Source organism: Lepus europaeus, chromosome 17, assembly GCF_033115175.1.
Source record: "Lepus europaeus isolate LE1 chromosome 17, mLepTim1.pri, whole genome shotgun sequence".
In the NCBI taxonomy this organism is placed as follows: Eukaryota; Metazoa; Chordata; class Mammalia; order Lagomorpha; family Leporidae; genus Lepus; species Lepus europaeus.
Window position 1 is genome coordinate 35,128,945 of NC_084843.1, and position 23,818 is coordinate 35,152,762.

At 49.4% G+C, this 23,818-nt stretch overlaps 1 protein-coding gene across 4 annotated transcripts in view; it reads right to left on the reverse strand.

The window, feature by feature from the left end:
* PLCE1 (phospholipase C epsilon 1) overlaps positions 1–19,555 on the reverse strand; it is a 331,237-nt gene extending 311,682 nt beyond the window's left edge. For all 4 annotated transcript variants that reach the window (XM_062214098.1, XM_062214096.1, XM_062214097.1 and 1 more), the window contains exon 1: positions 19,478–19,555. The gene's annotated coding sequence lies outside the window, so the exon portion shown is untranslated. The remainder of the gene's footprint in view (positions 1–19,477) is intronic.
* Positions 19,556–23,818: the final 4,263 nt, after the last annotated feature.

The window sequence follows — 23,818 nt, forward strand, 5'->3', positions numbered from 1 at the left end:
ATATCGTGTTCAGGGCGCTCCCAGCGGCGGAAGCGCTGGGCATTTATGCGGGGGGGGGGGGGGGTGAAGGAGGGGGCAGGCAAAGCGCTGCTCTAGGAGATGCAAGCAGAGAAGGGGCGTGGCCACGGGAGGGGGCGTGGCCGCTCTCCCACAGGCTGCGAGCAGACCCTGAGACCAGGCACTGACCCAGCGGGTGAGTCGGGCTTGGCTGGAAGTAGAAACAGGTGACACTAAAAAGGCAAACCAGACTTGACCTCCTTGGGCAGCAAGCAGGGAGGAGTTGAGCTGGGAGGAGCTGGGCCCGGGAACTGGCCAGAGATACCAAGGGAGGAGATTCCCAGGCGGCCCCGTCACACGTGCAGGAGAACACGGGCTGTGTCACTGACTCAGAACTGCCCGGCAGCTGTGGCCACACAGCCTCAGCCTGGGCTGCTGCAGCTTCCTCGCCAGCCTGGCCGAGCCACGCAGCTGCCGCGTCCCTGCAGAACAAGAGAAGGCCATTCGGCCCAGTGGGGCCGGCCCCGGGCCCCGAGCGGCAGGAATGAAGACAAGTGTAAGGACGACTCTGGTGTCTTCCACGAAACTGTCATGCAGGAAAAGGAGAGGGAGAGGAGGAGGAACCCTCAGGCCGGCAAGAAGGCAACCACAGTAAATGTGGGGCCTCTGAACTTCCTTTCCCAGCTGCCCCACACAGGAGCTACTGTAATCCCACGCACTCGGGAAAACACAGAGGAGCCTACCGGGTTCTCACGTGGGGATACGCTTTCAGAGGCTCCCAGGTGACAATCTGAAACCTTGTACAGATCCCTCTCTCAGCAGCCAACGGGATTATATCCCGGTAAGCCCACGGACAGCTCAACGTCTCCTAAATGAAAATCGCAGGTAATGCACCTGAGCTATGGAACACCCAGGCTCTGCAGCACAGATGTTTGCTCTTATCACCAAGGGCTGCCTGGGCGCCATCACCACAGGGGATCCTACCGCAGGTGGGAGGGACAGATACACAAGCTGAAAACAAGGTTGACTACATGAACAGAAGAGTGGTTAAATAAAACGTGGTACATTCACACCCTGGAAAACAGGTACTGCTGCTTTGACGACTCAGATCTAGATCATTTTACACGGAAATAATTCCAGAGCATTTTTAAAAAATAAAAATAGGGACAAACACTTAGTGCAGCAGTTTTAAGCCGCTGCTTGAGACGGCCACATGTCACATCAGTGCCTGGGTTCAAGTCCTGGCTCCACTCTCCTTTTTAGCTTCCTGCTAATGCACACCCTGGGAGGTAGCGGGTGTTGACTCAAGTATTTAGGTCCCTGCCACCCACACGGTAAGACCCAGATTGAGTTCGGGCTCCTGGCTTCTGCCTGGCCCAGCCCTGGCTGTTGCATGTATTTGGGAATGAACCAGAAGATGATAGATCTCTGGGGTTGCATATGCACATGTGTCTGCCTTCCAAATAAAATAACTACTTTAAAAAAATAAATTGAACAAAACATGGTGTGAACTTATATAAAACAACACACACATAAGTATATCTTTATGTCTGTGCCTATGCAACTGTATAAATGCTGAGGAAAAAGTCTGCAAGAATTAACCAAGGCCAGCGCCGTGGCTCAATAGGCTAATCCTCCACCTTGCAGCGCTGGCACACTGGGTTCTAGTCCCGGTCGGGGCGCCGGATTCTGTCCCGGTTGCCCCTCTTCCAGGCCAGCTCTCTGCTATGGCCCGGGAGTGCAGTGGAGGATGGCCCAAGTGCTTGGGCCCTGCACCAGCATGGGAGACCAGGAGAAGCGCCTGGCTCCTGCCTTCGGATCAGCGTGGTGCACAGGCCACGGCGGCCATTGGAAGGTGAACCAATGGCAAAGGAAACCTTTGTCTCTCTCTATCCACTCTGCCTGTCAAAAAAAAAAAAAAAAAAAAAAAATTAAAAAAAAAAAAGAATTAACCAAAACAATTAACAGTGATTACTTCTAGGGAAAAAAGGATTAGATGGGATTAAAGGGGCTTTTGCTCTGCCTGTAGTGTTTATATTCTTTACAAACAAGAATGGTTTCACCTATTGCTTAATGAAAAATGAATTTACAAGCACTGTTTAAAACCTCAAATTACTCTGTGAGACTTTTGCTGTTGTAGACCTTTGCTTTCATGAGTTAAACAGCACCAGGAAGGCAGCACTTGGGTAAAGGTTTGTTTATCTGGCTTATCTCAGGCTGGAGCCAACAATGCTAATGGTTCTGAATAGCACCACCACGCCTTGGCCATCTGATCCCCTCCCACCCCAGCTCCAACCATCCCTTCCATGTGGGTGCCTCCCAAACACCTCTTTCCAGACACACACCCCCTCCCTCATGCTGCAGCCCTGATTCCCAAGTTCCTGCCCCCCTTTTCCTAAAGCAGTTCCTCTGGCTAACTTCCTCTTTCCTATGAATAGTGCCTCTTCTCCCTGGAAGCCGGAAGAGACATCTCCCAGCCATCTCTAGCCCTCTTCATCTACACAGTGAGCACCCTCAAATATCCCATCAGTTGTCACATTCTTTCTGGCGATTTTTCTAAAATCTTCTTCCCACCTACTAACTTCCGTTGTCACCGACCCAACATACTTTCCACACATCACCTGGACCAGCAGGGTCACCTTCAAGCCTCCTTGTGCTGGACCGGTTGGATGCCCCTACTAGATGTCTCAGTAGGTAAAGGGGCCAACATGCCAGCCTGTTGAGGTCATTTTGAACTCCATTCCATAGTTCATCGTATTAACTGTCTTCCCAGCTTTGAGTCATCTGCAGATCTGGGAAACCAGGTCTTTATACTCTGTCCAAGTATCTGATAGAAATGTTAAACTGACTGGGCCAAGAAGGAGGCTTTGAGTACAGTTCTCTTTCCAAGGGAACCCAGGGCTTATCACTATAGTAAAGAAAGTAACTTAGATGTTTTTCAGAGACAGTCTCATATACCACCTTCAAACAATCCCTGGTAGGGGGTATTATGATCCCAATTTTAGAGATTTTGAAATTGACATTAAGAATGGCTGGGTAGCTTGTAAAAAGCCCCACAACTATTAAGCAGTAGAATTTTCATTTGAACCTGTCAGTTGATTCCAGAGTTCACGGTTTTCCACCATGGAGTGGGAACACTGTATGGCTCCTAACCCTCTAAAAGAGCACTCACCTCTCAATCTGCATCAAGGATTGTCCACATTCCAGCTCCAAACCTACCTTTCTAACAAGATACACCACGTGACAAACAGTAATACATTTCACCTGCTCTATGTCATTTAATCCTCACCACCATGCTATGAAATAGGTACCATCATCATGACCACCTTGCAGATTCAGAAGTTAAACATAGATTACTCTGTAAATCAGAGATTATCTCAAAATCAGTGTTTTTAAATAGCTTCAACCCAGCCAACCAGCCAGGAAACAACAAAGCTGGATGAAATCCAGGCCTGCCTGCCTTGAGAGAGATTTAGGGGGTAGCAAGGACATAAATTTCCATTTGTACAATCGGTATGTAGTTACTGAGTATCTTTACTGCAGGCTCAGTATGGCATGAAGGCTGGTGATAACAGCAGTGAACAGTCAACAACAATCCGTGCCCTTGGCTTGGTGGAGCACACACTCCCCCGAGGAGACAAACAGTAGCAGAGTATGCAGAGGTCTGGGAAACAGCAACTCCAGCATTAGAGAACCATGGACTCGGAGGGTCAAGGATTTTGTTCTCAGCAAGTGGACTGAGCAAAGCTCTATTCACTATGATGGAGGACATGGGAGAAATGGGTTTGTGGAAAGACAGAGTTCAGTTTGGGGCAAGGATCTTGGGGAGATGCCACGTGGGCAGCTGGCTCTGGAGAGAGGGCTGGCTGCAGAGAGGTCTGGAATCAGCAGTGGGAAGGTGTCACTTGTGGAAGTGGATGTCAAAAGACTGAGGGACTGCAACGTCCCTGTGCAGGGAGCCAGGAAAGACTGGGCCTCCAAGGAGACCTGCCCACCTGGCCAACCAACTCCCCACGGTGCAGAAACCGGCTACAGGTGCATCTCTCTTCTCCAGGAAGGAAGACCTCTCCATCATCTCACCTAGTCACGCCTGTCTTGTTCAAGCCCTTTGCTCTACATCAGAGAACTCCAGCCCAGAGCTCTGTCTCATGACCAGGCACCCTGAGACTTAGGAACACAGGTATTACCAGATGTTTGTGCTCTGGGTCCCTAACTGAACAGAAAGATCTTAGGTGATCTTTGACGATTAATCTTGGGTATGGAATTAGGAACATACTAGATCTCCTCTCTATAGAACCAACCACGGGACTCAATTTCAAAAAGAGTAACTAAGCAATAAATCAACAGTAGAGCATTTCTGTCACCTAGTTACTCTGGCAGAACCTGAACAGCCTCCTCAATGCAACAGCATCCAATGTCCTGGGCACTCCGCCAAGTTCTCCCCTGGGCCTTTGCACTGAATAAAACTGGTCACAAGGTGAGAATTCGCTGCCTCTCCTTATTCATTCTTTTTCCTTGGAATGTGCTGCCTCAGTCCCAGCAGCCCTTGGCTTCCAGAATTCTTCAAATTGAAAGGAAATGTCTTGAGAAAGTTAGAAATGAGGATGGAATTGTTGTACAAAAGAAACCAACCAAGGAGCAGCAACAGAAGGTTCTTTCCCATGAGTCAAGGTTCAGAGTTGTAACCAAGCCAGTCCCTTTAACAAAATATCATCAAAATTTACAATCAAGGAACCCTCACCTACAGTGTTTCATATTACCCTTCCCTGCATAAATAAACGTCTGAAATAATGAAAAAGGGAGAGAAATGGCAACATCTTATTTCACAAACTACACAAACTGCCAGGCTCTCACCTGCCTTATCATCCCACTCAGGTAAGTTCAGGTGGGCAGAAGCTAAGAGGTCTTGCTCATTAGGGTCCCCATCAGCCAGCACAGTGCCTGGCAAACTGGAGTGACTCAAAATGACTGTACAATGCATGAGTGTTGAATGGATGAGAAAAGATGTTTGAGGAAAAAGAAAATGATAGGAAAAAACAAGGAAACAGGGCATGAGGGGTGATGTGCAAGTGGAACAAATATGAAGAAGACAGAGAGGACAACCAACTACCTCCTTCCAGGTGAGGCTCAGAGTCTCGACACCCCACAAAAGACACCCACACAACAGCTCCATCTTTGGGTCTGTTTGAGTCCTATATGCACTGTTAAATGCAAACTGAAAGGTATCTGCCATATAATTAAGTTTTATAATTGCTTCCTCTTTTCTATAGGCCTTAGAAACACAATTTTTTAACCCTTTCACCAAAACTACAACTTGACATAGGGTTTGATCTAAGGAAATGCAGTGGCCCCGGTTTTGTCATTTCAGTTTGCTACTTCACATTTTGTTTTCATTCCAGAAAAGGAGGTCCATGCTATGGTTGGAATGTGATTTGTCCCCCAAAACTCAGGCAGATGTTCAATCCCCAAAATCATATGTTAACAATATTAAGGGGATAGGAACGTAATCCAACCATGGTACTTAGAGGTAGGAGCTTTGGAAAGTGGTTGGGCTTAGATAAGGCCATGTAGGTGTAGTCCCCAAGATTGAGTCCTGGTGGCTTTATAAACAGAGGGAGGGAGAGGTACAGACACATGTGTAGCCTGTCTCTTGTAACCCTATATTCTGTGTCACCTGGGAACTGTCAGCAAAAAAGGCCATGGCCAGTGGGGTCCCTAGAGCTTGTACCTTGGGAACTATGAGCTAAATGAACCTCATTAGCCTCCCTCCGATGTGCTGTTACAGTACTGAAGAAGCTAACTCACTGGGGTCTGGAACCCTCAGGCTGTGCCCAGTGGTCTAACAGTAGAGCTCCAACCTACGTGTCTGGTGAGGAGCACACAGAAATGAGTGTCCCCAATGAAAAGAAACCAGGCATTCCATCCCCACTTCATGGAAAGGCAAATCTAGAGGCTACCCCATCAACTCTGCAACTTCTTCTAAGAGCATAAGCCGTGATGAACCAGCTCACCTTGTATACTTTATTCTTGTTACTCTGCCCTATGTGACCAGAGTTCCTCGTGCCTTTCCAGCTCTGAAGCTGTCCCTGTCACTCTCAGCAAAGCACAAGGGGTCTCCTGGAATTCAATCTATGCACACTCAAGGGCAGCAAGCTAATTTTACTTCTGGCCTTTGATGACCGTGGCTAGTTCAAGTAGAGCTATTATTTTTTAAAATCTGATATAAAGTCCAAATGAGTTCTAGATGAGTATCTCCATTTTAGAGATTTAATTTGTACACCAAGTGATAGCAAAGTGCCGCAACAGGATTGCAAACGTGGTTTAATGCTGAGAAATTTGCCATAACACGGCAGTAGGTCAAATGTGACAAAAGCATGCAAACATCGCAAAGATGGTCTTTTTAGTATTTGATAAAATTCTACTCCCTTTCCTTTTTTTTTTTTTTAACCCAGGCCCACAAAACTACTTCTTCAAAGTAAACTAAAAGCCAACACCATACTTACTAGTGAATATACAAACTAGTTCCATTAAAATTGGGTACAAAATAAAAAGACTTATTATCCTCACTCTTAGTTATTAATGTTATGGAACTTGATTTAAAAGAGAAATCATGGGGCCAGCGCTGTGGCACAGCGGGTTGAAGCCCTGCCTGAAGTGCTGGCATCCCATATGGGCACCAGGTCTAATCCCCACTGCTCCTCCTCTCATCCAGCTCTCTGCTATGGCCTGGGATAGCAATGGAAGATGGCCCCAGTCCTTGGGTCCCTGCACCCACACGGGAGACCCGGAAGAAGCTCCTGGCTCCTGGCTTTGAATGGGCATAGCTCCGGCTGTTGGGGCCATCTGGGGAATGAACCAGCGATGGAAGACCTTTCTAACTCTTTCAATTAAATCTTAAAAAAAAAAAAAAAAAAAAGAGGGGATTTTTGTCCCTTAAAAAAAAGAGAGAAATAATTATTTTGGACAGAATTCTCCACCTAGAAAACCCAGGAGAATCCACTAAAAACCCAGGTAGATTAAATAAAAATGTAAATCATTTAGAAATCAATGAGGAAGAAATATCAATTGAAAATTCTATAAACCTTAACTGAGAGATATAAAAACAGAGTAAAGCAAGAAACATACCAGGAAGTCAAGATTAAATACCATAAACATATTACTTCTTTCTGAATTAATGGAGAATCTTATTATAATCCCAACCAGAATTATGAGTTTGAGATTTTGACAAAATATTTCAAAATTTAATTTGTAAGAATAAACAAGCAAGGTTTAGATAAATACAATAGGAGAGAATCTGTCCTGTGAGATATTAATATAGGTTATAAAGCCAACAGAACTAAAATAGTGTGACACTCATTCAGGAATTTAGACTGGGACCCACAAAGTGGCCCAGCAGGTAAAACTGCCCCCTACTATGCCAGCATCCCATATGGGCACCAGTTCAAGTCCCAGCTACTCCACTTACAATCCAGCTCCCTACTAAAGGATCTGGGGGAAGTAGAGGAAGATGGCCCAAGTGTTTGGGCCCCTGCACCCATGTGGGAGACCCAGAAGGCTTCAGGCTCCAGGCTTCAGCTTGGCCCATCTCAGCCATTGCAGCCATTTAGGGAATGAACTTGGGGATGAAAGATTGATCCCCCCCCCCTTTCTCTGTAACTCTGCCTTTCAAATAAATTTTAAAAAGAAAATTTAAAGATAGATAGATACCACAGACTTAAACTGACCTTAGAATATACAATATGCAACTAGGAATCATCTATTATTATTCAATAAATAATCCAGGAGAATTAGTTAACTATTCAGAAAATAAGTTCAGTCTTCAACTCTTAATGTATATGCACACAAAGCTGATTCCAGATACAAAGCTGAAGGTAACTATGAAAATATAGTTAAAGAAAGTGGATAAAGACTACGAAGGTAAAGGTCACGGAAGTCTCACCAGAGTGGGCACAGTTCTATCAGGCCACACAAAAACTCACATTTTCCATACATTAGAAAGCATGACAAACACTTTAAAATATGATTTAATGAACAGTTACATAAAGTATGAATAAATAATCCACTTAATTATGATGATCGACGTTAGGTGCAAAAGCAAATTATAAAATGTGAACATGACACCTGCTTGGGAGAAAACACAAAAATGTAGAAAAGCATGCACCAAATGTTAGCGATTACTCTTTTTACTTTAAAATTTTTTTTCTTAAAGATTTACTTAAAAGGCAAAGTTATAGAGAGAGGAGAGAAAGAGACAGAGACAGAAAAAAAGAGAGCGAGCGAGCTTCCACCCACTGGTTCATTCCCCAAATGGCCACAAGCACCGGGGCTGAGCCAGAATGAAGCCGGGGCTTGAAACTTCATCCAGGTCTCCCACGTGGGTGGCAGGGATCCAAATACTTGGGCCATCTTCCACTGCTTTCCCAGATACATTAGCAGGGAGCCAGATCAGAAGTGAAGCAGCTGGGTCTCGAACCAGTGCTCATATGGCATGGCAGCATCAAAGGCAGCTTAACTCTCTTTGTGCCACAATGCCAGCCCCAGCATTACTCTATTTTTTAAAAAAATTTTTATTTTTTTTTTATTTTTGACAGAGTGGACAGAGAGAGAGAGAGAGACAGAGAAAAAGGTCTTCCTTTGCCGTTGGTTCACCCTCCAATGGCTGCTGCGGCTGGCGCGCTGCGGCCAGCGCACTGCACTGATCCGAAGGCAGGAGCCAGGTGCTTCTCCTGGTCTCCCATGCGGGTGCAGGGCCCAAGCACTTGGGCCATCCTCCACTGCACTCCTGGGCCATAGCAGAGAGCTGGCCTGGAAGAGGGGCAACCGGGACAGAATCCGGCACCCTGACTGGGACTAGAACCCGGTGTGCCGGCGCCGCTAGGCAGAGGATTAGCCTGTTGAGCCACGGCGCTGACTCCCAGCATTACTCTAGAAGGTGTGGGTGATTTTTAACATTTTCTGTATTGTGATTTCCTCTATTTCCCAAAATATCCAAAAGTAACTTGTATTATTTTATAATAAGGAAAAAATTCCAGTTAGAAAAAACAATCATCAACTGATAAAGATGGGAAAATACCTGCCTAGACACATGATCAAGCAATGTTAAATCCTTAATTAAAAGGCATTAAAAAAAGACAAAGATAAATGTACAAAGAACATGTGTTAAATCTTAACCAAGAAAAAGCAAATTGATAATACATAAAAAGTGGGTTTCCCCACTATTCAAAGAAATGCACACCTAAGCTATGAAATGCCAAGTTTTGCTTATTAAACTTGCAAAAAAAAAAAAAAAAAAAAACAAGATACCATTAACCTCATGTCTCACAGTGATACCGCCTGGAAAGACCACTCGACTAGATAATCAGTAAAACTAAATTGCTTGGGCCAGCACCATGGCTCACTTAGTTAATCCTCTGCCTGCGATGCCAGCATCCCATATGGGTGCTGGGTTTTGTCCCAGCTGCTCCTCTTCCAGTCCAGCTCTTTGCTGGGGCCCAGGAGGGCAGTGGAGGATGGCCCAAGTGCGTGGGTGCCTGTACCCACATGGGAGACCAGGAGAAGCACCTGGCTCCTGGCTTCAGATTGGCGCAGCTCTGGCCATAGCGGCTGTTTGGGGAGTGAACCAACGGAAGGAAGACCTTTCTCTCTGTCTCTCTCTCACTGTAACTCTACCGGTCAAATTAAAAATAAATAAATAAAAATAAATAAAGAAGCAAAACTGCTATATTTTTGGAGAGCATTTTGGCAATCTGCACCAGAAGTCTAAAAAACACTCCCCTCTCTGATCTAGTAATTCCACTTCTAGGACTCTGTGGAAGACGATGAATTAGTGATCTGGACAATGGAGTTACTTAAGGAGACAAAATTCCACCAGGACGGACCAACAACCAAACCCTCGTCCCACAAAAAGGGACTGTGCGAGCTTCCACAGACCCACAAGAAGGCTAAATCAAGAAATGGAAACATTTGATGCCTTGAGAGCATCTTCATGGTGGAATTTTCAACAAGGAATGCAGAATCCAAAACTGTATAGGATGTATTTATGGCATGGTCTCAATTTTGTTGGGAACAACAGACGTCCCAGCTCGACCTCTCCCCAGCAGAGTAGCTCTTCCTTGAGTCTCTCAAGGGACCTGCTCCTTCAATTCTTAAAAAAAAAAAAAAAAAGTGAACTTGGACCCCATCTTTCTAGTTCTCAGTTCTATTAGATGATACAATATACAATGAACTCAGTTCTATTAGATGATACAATATACAATCAAAAACTCAAATCATAAGCAGATGGATAACATCTGCACGAATCATTAAAAGATAAAATATAGCCTTTTCATAGTTAAAACTGTGTTTTGGATTGAAGACTTTTCTCTTAGTATCTCCAAAGTAGGGGGCTATTTTAGGCCTCACTGCCCAGACAGTGATAGCCCATTAGGAACACACAGCACTGCCAGCCATAAGTCCCCTCTCTTATCCTCTGTGACTGATTAGATCTGGGTGTGCCTGCTGCCACAGGAACACCCCTCACCTGTCGTCAGCCATCCTCTGACTTGGCCTTGGAGAAGCCCTAACCACCCCCGGAGAGCAAAGGGCAGTCGAAAACCAAGATCCAAGCTCTGGCACAAGGCAACAGGCAAGCTGCCTTACTGCCGGGCTGCACTGCTGGTGCAGGGCACGCACTTGAGGAGTTCCTTCTGCAAAGAGGCAGCTTCCCTGCACAGTTCAAGAAATGCCTGCCTTCCTGTCTTGGGCGCAATAATAACTGAACCTATTTCTTCCACAGCCACCTCTCGCTTTACCAGTCCCTCCCACTGTAATTGTTAACGCCGCGCCCAAGCCACAATGAAAGAAAAACCTCAAGTCTCGTAAATCAGGCCGAGTGAGGGATGAATTCGCCCGCTAAGCAGCAGACAAGTGAATGGGCTCAGACCCCAGAAGTTAACAGAAAAGCGCAAGCTCTGTCATCCAAATTCATTCTGCATTTAAGAGGGGAAAAGCGATACACTCTCATGCCAAAAGTATTTCAGCTCCGTGAATTGTATCCACCTCTCCGAGATTGACAAAACAGGCTGATATGAAGGCTTCAATTCTTCCAGGGAAACATTTCACGGGTAAAAATATGGTCATCAATTAAATCTGATTTCACGTTATGAACAACAACAACTAAGTTGAAACTTCCTCCAACAACTCAAGGGGTATCCAAATTAAACCATGTTATTTGATATTTTAATCCTAGATGTGCATAGCATGTACTCGGTCACGTGCATTTTTCCCAAATGATTTTTTTTCCATTCCCTGGATTTTCCATAGTCAGTAATATTATAGAGTTTAAACTTAAAATGAAGTCATCAAAACAGAGTCTCTCTTTGCTTCTGCCTCTTCCTTAATTCCGAATACAGCAGCCTCGCTGCTTTATCATTATATTGTAGCTCTTCCTACCAAGCGGCACAAACACACGGATGCTGGCTAAGTTTTGTTCGAACATCAAACTTGTGCAACCACAATCAGCATCATGAAGGAGAGCTTTCACTATGTTTATAGATGGTGCACCTATCATGTAGGGCCACCGTGCAGCCACAGAGCCAGGAGCAAAGCCATCACTAAATAGGCAGACACAACAGGTTGGGTCAAACATCACACAAAGACCCCGGCCAGTCCAGTTGGACTAACAGCCCTGGCAAGATGAGCCACCCTGTTTGTCTTTATTGTTTTCCCCAGTGTATCCTCCTCTTCCCTCATTAAAGCAAGGGGCCCTGTGCCCACTGCCTTAGGGGAGGGATGGAGGGAGACGGATTTGTGAGTCTTTGGCTTTAGTTTTCACAACTTCAGTCTCAAGGGCAGAGGGGAAAGGATTCAAGGGTACTAAGACTATCATAAACCAGGGCCGGCACCGTGGCTCAACAGGCTAATCCTCCGCCTAGCGGCGCCAGCACACCGGGTTCTAGTCCCGGTCAGGGCGCCGGATTCTGTCCCGGTTGCCCCTCTTCCAGTCCAGCTCTCTGCTGTGGCCCGGGAGTGCAGTGGAGGATGGCCCAAGTGCTTGGGCCCTGCACCCGCATGGAAGACCAGGAGAAGCACCTGGCTTCTGACTTCAGAACAGCGTGGTGCGCCAGCCGCAGCGCGCCAGCCGGCCATTGGAGGGTGAACCAACGCGGCAAAAGGAAGACCTTTCTCTCTGTCTCTCTCTCTCTCTCTCTCTCTCTCACTGTCCACTCTGCCTGTCAAAAAGTAAAAAAAAAAAAAAAAAAAAAAAGACTATCATAAACCAAGGATTCAAGGGTACTAAGACTGAGCAGAAGCAGGCAGGACCCCCAGAGCTTCGCTGCCCTCCCTCCCCATCCCTTCCCCTACAAGGTGAGGGGCAAGGGAGGAAACAAGAAATATCCATGGCCTGCTTGCTGGCAGAAAGCAGCGAGACCTCAGGGAGGTGATGAGCAGCAGCCTGGTGTCACTGCACTTGAAGTCACCTGCAGCAAGGGATGGCGGGCATCTGCATGCCAGCCAGGCAAGGAGAGAGGTATGACACCGCCACCCAGAGAGCAGGGGAGGGGAATCCTTAGACCCGAACGGACCAAGTGTCTCCAACAAGGTCACACAGATTATAAATAGCAGAGCCAGGATGTAAATGAATCCAAGCTGGCTCCAGATCCCAAACTTGAACAAAGGAATTGGGGAAAACACAGAGGTCTATTTCTTGCACACTTCCAAATTCACGGGCCACAGATCATACTTATGCATAGTGCTTTAACTTTGACTTTCATTCTTCACAAACACCACTCCTTCTGCCTCCCTAACAATCCAGCCCTCCTTTCATGCAAAATCCAAAACTTAAAACAAAGAAGCAACAGTGGGGCTGAACTTTTCATTCCCCATGCACTTCCCTCTCCCTGCAGGGCCCCAAACACTCCTGGAGCATGGTTTGAAAACACCGTGGTCCAAACCAATCTCACTGGGAACATGGGCTAGAGAGGCCAAAGCAGCCCAGCTGGGACATCAACACCAGCCAGAGAAATCAGAGGAAAGGCAAAAAAAAATACCACCCCCTCACCCTGACACTAACCAGCTCAAGTCTCAATACCGAGGGGCCAGAAGGGGTGGAATTCAGGGCTGAGGGGGAGAGTCAGGAATGAGGCAAATCCAATCAACAGGCAGAGGTGGCCAGCGGTCTGTGGTAAGCAGAGGTGGGGAGGCAGAGGGAGGCCCGTGCAGGCAGGGCTCCCACAGCAGACTCCTCCCGCTGCGAGCCAGCCAGATGCGATGCCAGGGATGGGAGCAGCAATGCCCACCACGTCCTCCACAGCCAGGGTGTGGGGGGGCAAAAATCAGCACCACCCAGCCCTCCTCCTTCCCCATTCAAACAGAGCCTTTCCTCACACTCACCAAGGTACCACTCGCTGTTGGACGCTGTCAGCTTCAGCAGAAGAGCCTGCGTTTAGGAGCAGTGTGGGTCCCAGCTCAGAGCACCAGACTGCTCAGACTCACCTCCCGGCCGGCCATGGACCAGCTGAGAAACCGCAGGCAAACAACTCGACTGCTCAGAGCCTTGGTTTCCCCATCTGCATCTCTAGTTCAGAAGGTGGTGGTGAGAAAGGACTCAGCACAGCACCCAAGGCAAAGTGCTCATGCAGTGTAAGCTCATTGCCATCTGTTTATTTGGATGCCTTCATTGTATTCCCGCCCACTTTCCCTTCTGTCTTCCACCATGTACTAGACTCCTGTGGCTGCTGAGACAGATGGCCGCAAACTTAGTGGTGGCAATAACAGAGTTTGTATCTTACAGTCCTGGAGCTTGACCAGGCGGAGTCCCTCCTGGGCGCTGTAGGGAAGAAGCCGTTTTCTCTCCTTTTCCAACTCCTGGAGGCTTGGCTCCCAACTCCTTCCCATACTCCAACCTCCTGCTACTGACTCTGACCCGCCTGTCTCCCTCTAAGGCCCCCCATGATTAGACTGGACCTGTCCTGGTAATATAGGATCATTTCATCCGAAAATCTTGAATCACATCTGCAAAGCCCCATTGGTCACATAAAGTAACACACTCACAGGTCCCAGGCAATCGGACCTGGACGTCCTCTAGAGGCCTTTATCTGGCCTCCCGCACACACCTTGCACACAGGTGAGACCAAGGACAAGAAACAATATTAGTAGCTAGCATTTTGCACATGTGATATGTGTTACACATAGGCCCTGATTTACAAAAGGTCCCTTGCTTGCCTAAGGTTGTAGAGCTCGCAAGTGGTGAAGCCTACATAAACTCAGGTCAATTTGATTCCCAGGGTTTTACATTTGACCAAGAGAGTGTCTGGGACCTGGGCCATAAACCTTGATAACCTTGAGACAGGGTTCCTGTGAGCCCAGGCTGAAATGTGCACACAGTCGCTGGAGCAGCCACAACAGTTTCTCAGACCTCCCAGAGAAACCTTCGGGGTTCTCAACAGTTTCTTGAAATGCAGGTTTTGACCACAACACCAAGAAGAGACCACGTGGGCCTGCCACCACCTGCGGAGGGAAGGGGAACACTCCATTCCTGCCCCCAATTTAGCCTTGGAGTTCCAGCGGAGCTCCCAAACCTGAGACTTTCACACTCAATCTTAGCCAAAAGGCTGAGAAGTGATCCCAGAGAGACTTTTTTTTTTGGGGGGGGGGGCGGGGACAGGCAGAGTGGATAGTGAGAGACAGAAAGGTCTTCCTTTGCCATTGGTTCACCCTCCAATGACTGCTGCGGCCGGCGCACTGCGCTGATCCAAAGCCGGGAGCCAGGTGCTTCTCCTGGTCTCCCATGTGGGTGCAGGGCCCAAGCACTTGGGCCATCCTCCACTGCCTTCTTGGGCCACAGCAGAGAGCTGGCCTGGAAGAGGCACAACCGGGACAGAATCCAGCACCCCAACCCGGACTAGAACCCGGTGTGCCGGCGCTGCAGACAGAGGATTAGCCTAGTGAGCCGCAGCGCCGGCCCCCAGAGAGACTTTCAACACAGTCCAGTCGATCCACAATCCCATGAAATCTCACCAGGAAGGCTCAAACCCCTGGTGGGTCACCAGAACAGCCCCACCTGTGGCTCCACTTGGTCCACTCCAGGACCAAACAGCCCCCACCCTCCAGCCCACAACAGTGATCAATACCCAGGCCCTGGTGGGCCACAGCTTTCAACAAGGCCCAGAGGATTCACCAGCACCCATAATAAATGACCTCTTTTCCTACCAGTTCTCAGCAGCTCAAAACCCAGTGTGGTTGGCACATGGTAAAAAGGGGCAAACCAAACAATCGCCAAGCATGCCTATTACGGTAGATTATCCAGAGCATTTCAGAACCCTCAACCGCTAAACAATTCAACCATCGCCCTGGCTAAAAACTTCTAATGAGCTGAGCTGAAGCTATTAGGTTTCACCCAAACAGAGGGGCCAGTCACTTGTTTTGGGTCAGGGGCCCTGAGATTGATGGATGGCACAATGTCAAGAGACTGGACCCTGGAGCCAGCCTGCTTGGAGCGAATGCTGGCTCTGCCACTTTCTGGCTGTAACTCCATGGAAGTTACTTTGCCCTTCAGCGTCTCCATTCTCCCGTCTTCAAAACGGGCATAATAATGCAAGTCCACACTCCCTCATCTGAGTGCTTGGAACGCTTTTCTGGATTTTGTAATGGTGACGGGCCACACAGCAGCGATTCCAACACATCTGTTATTTCTAAAGGAAACATATAACTCTCAGCAAAGAAAATACAGACGGTCAGTTTTCAGAGCCTTTTAGGCTTAGGAATTACAGGTGAGGGTAACAGACCACTGGAACTTACTGTCAAATATCATAAGAGTTATATATCTGGTGGAGCAGCTTAAGTCACACCCTGGGATGCCCACATGCCATGCTGTAGTGCCTGGTTTGCCACTCTGCTTCCAACTCAGGTCCCTGAGAGGCAGCAAGCAAGGACTCAAGTACTTGGGTCCCTGCCACCCATAGGGCCAAGCTCTGGCTGTTGCTGGCATTTGGGGAGTGAACCAGTGGACAGAAATCTTATTTCAGGTAAAATGAAAATAAATAAAAATTAAATGGGCTAGCAGATATAAAGTACTTGGAATGGTACCTGGCATGTAGTAGCATGCTACGTTATTATTTTCACCTAAATTGGCATAAAAGGAGACTGTAAGCAGGAAATTTAAAATTTATGACAAAATTTGGTTTGGGAAGTAGTCAATAACTCTTTGGAACGATTCTCTGGGGCAGGACTTTCTGAGATAATGTAACTGTTCTATACCTCCACAGTCCAGTGCAGTGGCCACTAGCCATAGATAGTAGTCATGGAGCACTTGAAGTGTAGCTAATTTTGACCCATTTACACTTAAATGTCAATAGCCATAAGGTGATAGGGGCTACCATGTTGGACAGTGCAGCCGTAGAGGGCTGGGTTCCCAGTCTGAGCCTGAAAATCTGAGTCATAACACTGCCGAGCTAGATCATCAGTAACCACAAGCTAGCATCCTGCATGCTGGGAGCAGAGAGGACCTCCCGATGCTGGAGACAGTTTTGTCTTCCATTCCAGGCCCCACGGTTCGCCATGCAAAGAGCATCTTTGTACCTTTGTCATAGCTCCCCATCTCCAATTCTCTTCTTTGGGACCTAGCAGGGTCACAGGCTTCCCCAAGGCCCATCAGTATTTCCTCACCCTATTCCAGGAGCACCACCTGACCCAGTCACCTGCCCTCGTGCCCTCCAACCCAACCCCCACTTGCTCGGTGCCAAAGTTCTCAACTGGTTGTTGGAAGGGGAGCCGCTCCATCAGATTCACACTCTGAGCTGTTGCTGCCTTTTGTGACTTCTTCCCAACTTCTCATTCAGAACTCAGCAGGTCTGAGATGCCGTGTGTGTTACTGTTGTTGACAGCACACCGAGCAGCCCAGGCAGAGAGAGGGAGGAGCAGCCAGGACTGAAGCCGCTGTCCACGAAGGGTGCTTGTGGAAGGCTGGGACTGCCCACACTCGAATACGTGCATAACAGTCTTGCTCGGTGCAGAGGCCTCCTCTCCCCAGACATGGGCAACGGCACCTGTTCTCAGCTTTCCCCACTGTGCGCAGACCTCCTGTTCAATCTTTATGCATTTAGAAACTTGTGACAAACTGCAAATCAAACAAATTGCTTTAAAATATACAATGAAAGCACAGAAAAGAATGTGACTAAGAATGGTTAGGAAGAGAAAAAAAGAAAACCAGAACCTGCACTGGAATCCAGCTGCACCACCATCCACTTGAGTGCGGATTTTTAATGACCCAGGTCAAACCTGGAGCAGAGCCAAGAAGCTTCTGAAAGCAGCAGCTCAATCTCACCTCCTACCTGGTCCCAAGGCACGGACCAAAGATGAGGATCAGGCAGAGCTCCTGGGTGTAAAGACAATGTCCCGGCTGGCGCTGTGGCTCACTTGGTTAATCCTCCACCTGCGGCACCGGCATCCCATGTGGGCGCCGGGTTCTAGTCCCAGTTGCTCCTCTTCCAGTCCAGCTCTCTGCTGTGGCCCAGGAAGGCAGTGGAGGATGGCCCAAGTCCTTGGGCGCCTGCACCCGCATGGGAGACCAGGAAGAAGCACCTGGTCACTTGGTTAAGAAAACTTGAGTATACAGCACCATCCTGCTATTAACTCCAGTCAAGCTGAACTGGAGGTATCTAGACTAATTCATCCCACACAACTGCAACTTTGTATCCTCTGACCCACAGCTCCCCCTGTCCCCAGCCAAGGTGTTTTCCAAGTATTATTTTCCTTTGAGTTCCATGATCATGTCAGAGCTCTCTTCCTCTAAGGAAAATTTTGACCATTAAGAAAAACACAAGGGGGCTGGCGCTGTGGCTCACTTGGTTAATCCTCCGCCTGCAGCGCCGGCATTCCATATGGGCGCCGGGTTCTAGTCCCGGTTGCCCCTCTTCCAATCTAGCTCTCTGCTGTGGCCCGGGAAGGCAGTGGAGGATGGCCCGAGTCCTTGGGCCCTGCACCCACATGGGAGACCAGGAGGAAGCACCTGGCTCCTGGCTTCGGATCGGCGCAGCGCTGGCCGCGGCGGCCATTTGGGGAGTGAACCAATGGAAGGAAGACCTTTCTCTCTGTCTCTCTATAACTCTACCTGTCAAAAAAAAAAAAAAAAAATGCCCCCTGTGTGGCTGTGAATAAGGGACAGTACTAATGGAAAATGTTATGCATTTCAGTTACATTATCTCTTCCTCCTATATGTGTAGTAGAAGCAAAGTCTTACTGTTTAATCCTGACCCCTGTAAAGAGCCGCCTAGGTACAAGCATTGTGTCAAGAAGCCACAGTAAATGGGGAAACAAGACATCTCCCTAAAGAACTCTCCCGAAAGGGTGAGAGCAGAAAGGCCCCTTCAGGGCAAGTGTTGCAGGAATCAGCAAGGCCAGGTCAGCAGCAACAAGGTTCAGTCTGAAGAAGAGTTAGGGTTTAGAGCGGAAGTCTAGGAGGAGGGGCACGCAGAGGGAGGAGGATGTTCTAGGTGACTCCAGATGCCAGGCATTCTTCAGCACAGTGTGCAGGGCTGCGAACACCACCCTGGAGACGAACACCACCCTGGAGACGGCCCACCTTTCCCTGCGATAACAATCCCCATGCACCTGTTACAGACATCTATGGGATGCACCTGCCTCCACCTCCCCAGGCAGGCTCTCAAGGAGTCTCCTTAGTTGGGTGGGGGGGAAGCGTTGCTTGGTCACAGCTGTGCCTATTCGGTGTGAAGGGCCCCATCCCACCTTAAGCCCGGGTTTCTACAACAAACACCTGGCAGGGCACTGATCCTGCAGGGGTCTGAACGACCCACCTGCGGGCAAATTGGGCAGAAGGCAGCTGCGATGAAATGAATCCTGCTTCCACTCAGGGAGCTCACTCCTTAACATGACTCGTCCTTATACTGAATAATTGCTTGGGGCAGTGGAATCAAGTTCCTCGTGGCTCAAACACCGGGGTGTAAAACCCCACGAATTTCCACCACGCTCTTAACATCAGCAGGACAGAAGACTTCTAGCTCCGGGTCTTTTAATTGTTAACACCACGGGAGGGCTTTAAGGGAAAGCCACAGGCATTCTTCGAGGGGCCGGCTGTAGTGGGCCCAGGTCCACCACTGTATTTGCTAGGACTGGGTGTCCAGCACTCCCTCCGGGAACCGTCTCTGGAGCACTTTCCTTGAAACACGCTTGCTAGGAACCGCCCCGAAAAAGCTGATCCAGTACTTTTTCCTCCTGCTGCTGCCACCTCCACCCCGCACACACAAAGCGAAGCGGCGCCCCGGGAGGGACACCTGATGGATGAGGAGGGCGCGCCAAGGGCGTCCTGCAGCCCCCGCCACGGGGACCGCCCGCTCGGCTCTCCCCTGGGAAGCTGGGGACACCCCTGCACCAGGCACGCGGAGTTAGGCGGCTGCCCAGCGGGTGCACAGCGTTCAAGCGGAGAAGCTGCCCCGCTCTAGCCTCCTCCGATCCAGGGAACCGAGCTGCACAGCCGTGGCCTCACCTGTCCTCTTTTGGCCACTCCCGCCGCTGTCCCCAGCGCCGCGTCGTTCCGGGAGTTTGGCTCCGCGGCCGTCGCTCGCCGCGCCGGGGCCGCCGCTCCTCTGGTCGGCTGCAGAGCCGATGCCCAGGAGCGCGCGGGGACCAGGCCGGTGCGGGGAAGCAGAGCCCAGGGCGCACCCGCCTGGCCGCGCAGCTGTGCGCCGCGCCCGCCGAGCTGTACGCGCGGCCCGGACCGCGGCGGCGGCGGCGGCGGCGCGGGCGGCAGCGGGGGCCCCCGCCCTGGGCAGGGCTTTCCCAGAACTCGCCCGCCCCGGGTGAGAGCCCGCGAGCGCTGCCGCGGGCGGCCGGGCGGCCGGGGGAGCGGCCTGCGCCGGGCCCGCCCCCCGGCTCAGGCCGCGTGGGGAAGGCGGGCGCGGAGGGCGGACCCGGCTGCCGCCCCCGCCCTGGCGGCCCGCGGCGCGACCCCGGCCCAGCGCCCTGGCCTCGGCTCCCGGGAGCCACCCGCTTGGCTCCGGCCCGGGCGGGGGCGTAGGAGAGCTGCCGGGTCGCTAGACCTGGGGAGGGCGGGAGCTGTGCACGCTTCAGGCCGCGGGGAATGGAGTCTCTCGCTGCCCCCAGGGCACCATCCGTGGTAGGCAGGGAAGGAAACTGAGGCTCCACTAAAGTCACTCCAGTAGATGTCGGGCCCGCGCTTGAGTCTGTTGGGCCGTTCATTCATGCAGCATGTGCTGACGGTGGCCATCAAGCACGTGGACTCCCGATCCAGTGCTCTTTCCTTGCTGAAGCAAACTACGGGGTCTGCACGACGCCTCCTTAGCTGCTGGAGCGGCTTTAACACCCAGTGGGCTGCCTTGGGAGAGCCAGGGGCCCGAGAACAATCAAACCCTCCACCTCCTCCTTTTTCCCTACACCTGCGCCTCCTCCTCACCTGTTCTAAGACCCTTCCGTAGCCTGGCCTCTCCTGCTACCTCCAATCAGGACAATTCCCGTGGCCCCCTCCCCTCCATGCGAACCAAAACGAACTCCTCACGCTACAGCCACGTTTATTGTTTTCTCTTCTAGGGCTTTAGTCTCTGCAGAAATCTTCCCCGACTCCCTGTCGCCTTCCGTGCTGTCCTCCCATGGCTGTAGGAAGCCAGCGCGCCCTGGCCACTGTGGGCCACACAGCAGAACGTCTCTCCAATCCACCGCCTCTGGTCCTTGGGCTGTGCCTCCTCTCCCACACTTTCCTCCTGCCCAAGTTTGACCCTTCCTCCCAGCTCCGTCCTAAAAGTGATCTCCCCTTCTTCGAGCCTCCGGAGCACAGGAGAGATTGGAGCAAGAATGCACAGGAAAGCCAAGGAATTCTGCCTGTATGAAAAAAATCTGCCAGCCTGATGTATAAACTGTTTTTGCTGTTTCCTCCCCACTGGGGTTTTAATGAAAACTAACATTACCTCCTCCCCTGTGAGCTGGCTGCAGAAAAGATCTCCACAGAGGGCTCTGAGGCCACTCTGCTCATTAAGAATGGGGAGTTTAGCCCCAGAGCAATGGGAAGTGGTCATTGTCTCCAATCCCTGAGTGTGCACTGTCCTGGACAGGTAGATGGAGGCGCCAGGGAAAAGGTAGCATCGCTTAAATACACAATTTACTTCATATACAGTATTACATTGTGGTTTCATGATTCACTTAAACAACCTAGTAATATCAAACATCACCAATCACCTGGAGACGCCAAGGACTGCTATTTTTTATAATTTAATTTGGCCCATGGGAATTGGAGATTGCTGCAGACTGGTGGATGCACACACAGTTAACACTGAATCCTCCAGATGAGTCATTGCGCCATTGGTAGCCAAGGGCAGTCGAGGTCTGGTGAGCAGGAAAGTTGCAGGAGCGTGATCATCAGCATGGCCCCCATCGCTGCAATGGGGCACCTTCCCCAGGGCTTTGTGACAAGGGCAGGTCTAGATCGATGTCCTGTGCTTGCCCCCTTGCTCCTTCTCCAAAGGAGACCGGAGGGAGCCGTGTCCCCACGGCTGCCTCACCGCATTGGAATGTCTGAGCTAACAGTACTTCCAGAGGGTTCGTTGCTCCTCTCAACAGCACTGCCCAGACTTTCTGGAGATTTTACTTCACTCCCCAGCCTCGCCAACAGTTGCACACAAGGTGCCTTTTTTACACCCTGCTCTCTGTTCAGCGAAACATGCAGAGCATCGCAGAGGAACAATGGCCCCATTCAAGACTTTTTCGAAAAGTGCAGCATGTAACCTCCATGCTGTGGGTTGCTGCCAGCCATTATCGGGAGGAAGAAAGACGGTCAGATAAAGCCCCTGAGAACTCGGGGAGCACTGGACAACTTCCATGGAAAATCCGGCTTCAATAAACTACATTCTGCATCTCTTCCTACAAGCCCATTATGCACAGGGCAACAACAGCAGCCCCCAAGAAACAGTGCTGTGGAAACTTTGTTTAAATATAGTGCATCCATGTTTGAAATCTCAGAAGGGAGCCCACATTGCCTTGAAACTGTTACATAATGGTCTCCATTCACTGGAAATTGATGTGAATCAGTGATAAATGTTGGGACCAGGAAATTTAAGTCATACAATCGTTTCAAGAAATGTAACCATCTTCCCTCTTTCTGCCTCCCCTATTCTGTAATTTTAAGTTGGCGGGGGTGTGGGGGGGCGGGTGGTCCCTGACTTCATGGTTGTGGCTGCCAACAGGAGGCCCACACCCTGTACTGCACATTTTATGAAAAAAAAAAAAAAAAAAAAAAAAAAAAAAAAAAAGATTGGCCCTTTGCCACCCTCAACACGCCAGCCATGGGTTAACCCATTTATAAACAAGGTTTCGGTTGGGATCCGAGTAGGCAGTATCTGAGCTATTGACTACTAATACGCCAATCCTTGTTAAACATCTGCGAGTTGCCAAGCAGACGGCTGGGCAGCTTTGAAGGCCAAGGAAGGGCTGAAGGAACAAGGCAGCCCTTAGCTTTAGAAGTTGCTATTTTCCTTCCTTTCCAAGTCACTGATCAGTCTGTGCAGGGCTTACTTGCTGTCTGCAGATAGACTAGTGAGTTCAGACAGCAAGCAGAGCGCCAAGAGCAAGCTTGCCAGAGTTCCTTTGCACAAGGGTCCTTCAGAAAGTTCGGAGAAAATGGATTTATAAGTTGACTTTGGTGTCCCAAGTTTTGAAATCCATGCATATGTGGGGTCATCAAAATTTTCCTGGAAAATGTGTATTATGAAAAAGCTATGAGAGGATTTCAAAAACCCTCTTTTGGACCAAAGTAAAACTTCTCTTTTAATTTCATTTTTCCATAAACGTTTTGAAGCACTCTCATATTTGCGGTTAGCTGCACTAAGGCAGTTTGAGGTTGGTGTGAAACAACCAGCTTGCTAAAACCATAGGTAGCTCTACCTTGGGAATCAGAAGTGTAACAGGGAAAGACAGAGTTGAACGTTCTCTCTGTACAGAGGCAGTGTTGGAGGCAGGGATTTTGGTGCGGGACCACTGAGCGGGTCCTAGGTGTGAGTCCTCACCTCCCTGTCCCTCTTTCTCATCTTCTGTAACTTGTTCCTGCCTCTCAGAGGTGCTGGGGACCACATGAATGCATCTGTGTGAGGCTCTTAGGACACATAAGGGTTTGCTAATTTAAAAAAAAAAAAATCCATCCTTTCTTTCTTGAGACATTCTGGAATCTTATTGTAGTACTAATTCAGAGCTGCCCTACCAGCAAAAGGCACATTCAGGGCAACTTGTCCCAAGGAACAACAGTGAAAAATTGTGAACAAACAATTTTCAAAAAATGCTTAGGGGCCAGCACTGTGGCATAGTGGGTAAGGCCATTGCCTACAGTGCCGGAATCATATATGGGTGCCAGTTCGAGCTCTGGCTGTTCCACTTCCTATCCAGCTCTCTGCTATGGCCTGGGAAAGCAAGTCCTTGGGCCCCTGCACCCACTTGGGAGACCTGGAAGAAGCTCCTGGCTCCTGGCTTCAATTCGGCACAATTCTGGCCATTGTGGCCATCTGGGGAGTGAACCAGTGAATGGAAGACCCCTCTCCCTATCTCTTTTTTTCTCTCTCTGTAACTCTGCTTTTCAAATAAAAATAAATAAATCTTTTTTTAAAAATGCTTAAGCAATATTGGAATCCCAAAACATAGACATGGGAGTCTGAGACCCCTCTAAATGGAGTTACAGTTTGTCTGTCTGCCTGTCTTTCTTTCTTTCTCTCTCTCTCTTTCTTTCTTTTCACAGGTAGAGTTACAGACAGTGAGAGAGAGACAAAGAGAAAGGTCTTCTGTTGTTTCACCCCCTAAATGGCCGCTACGGCCAGTGCTGCGCCGATCCGAA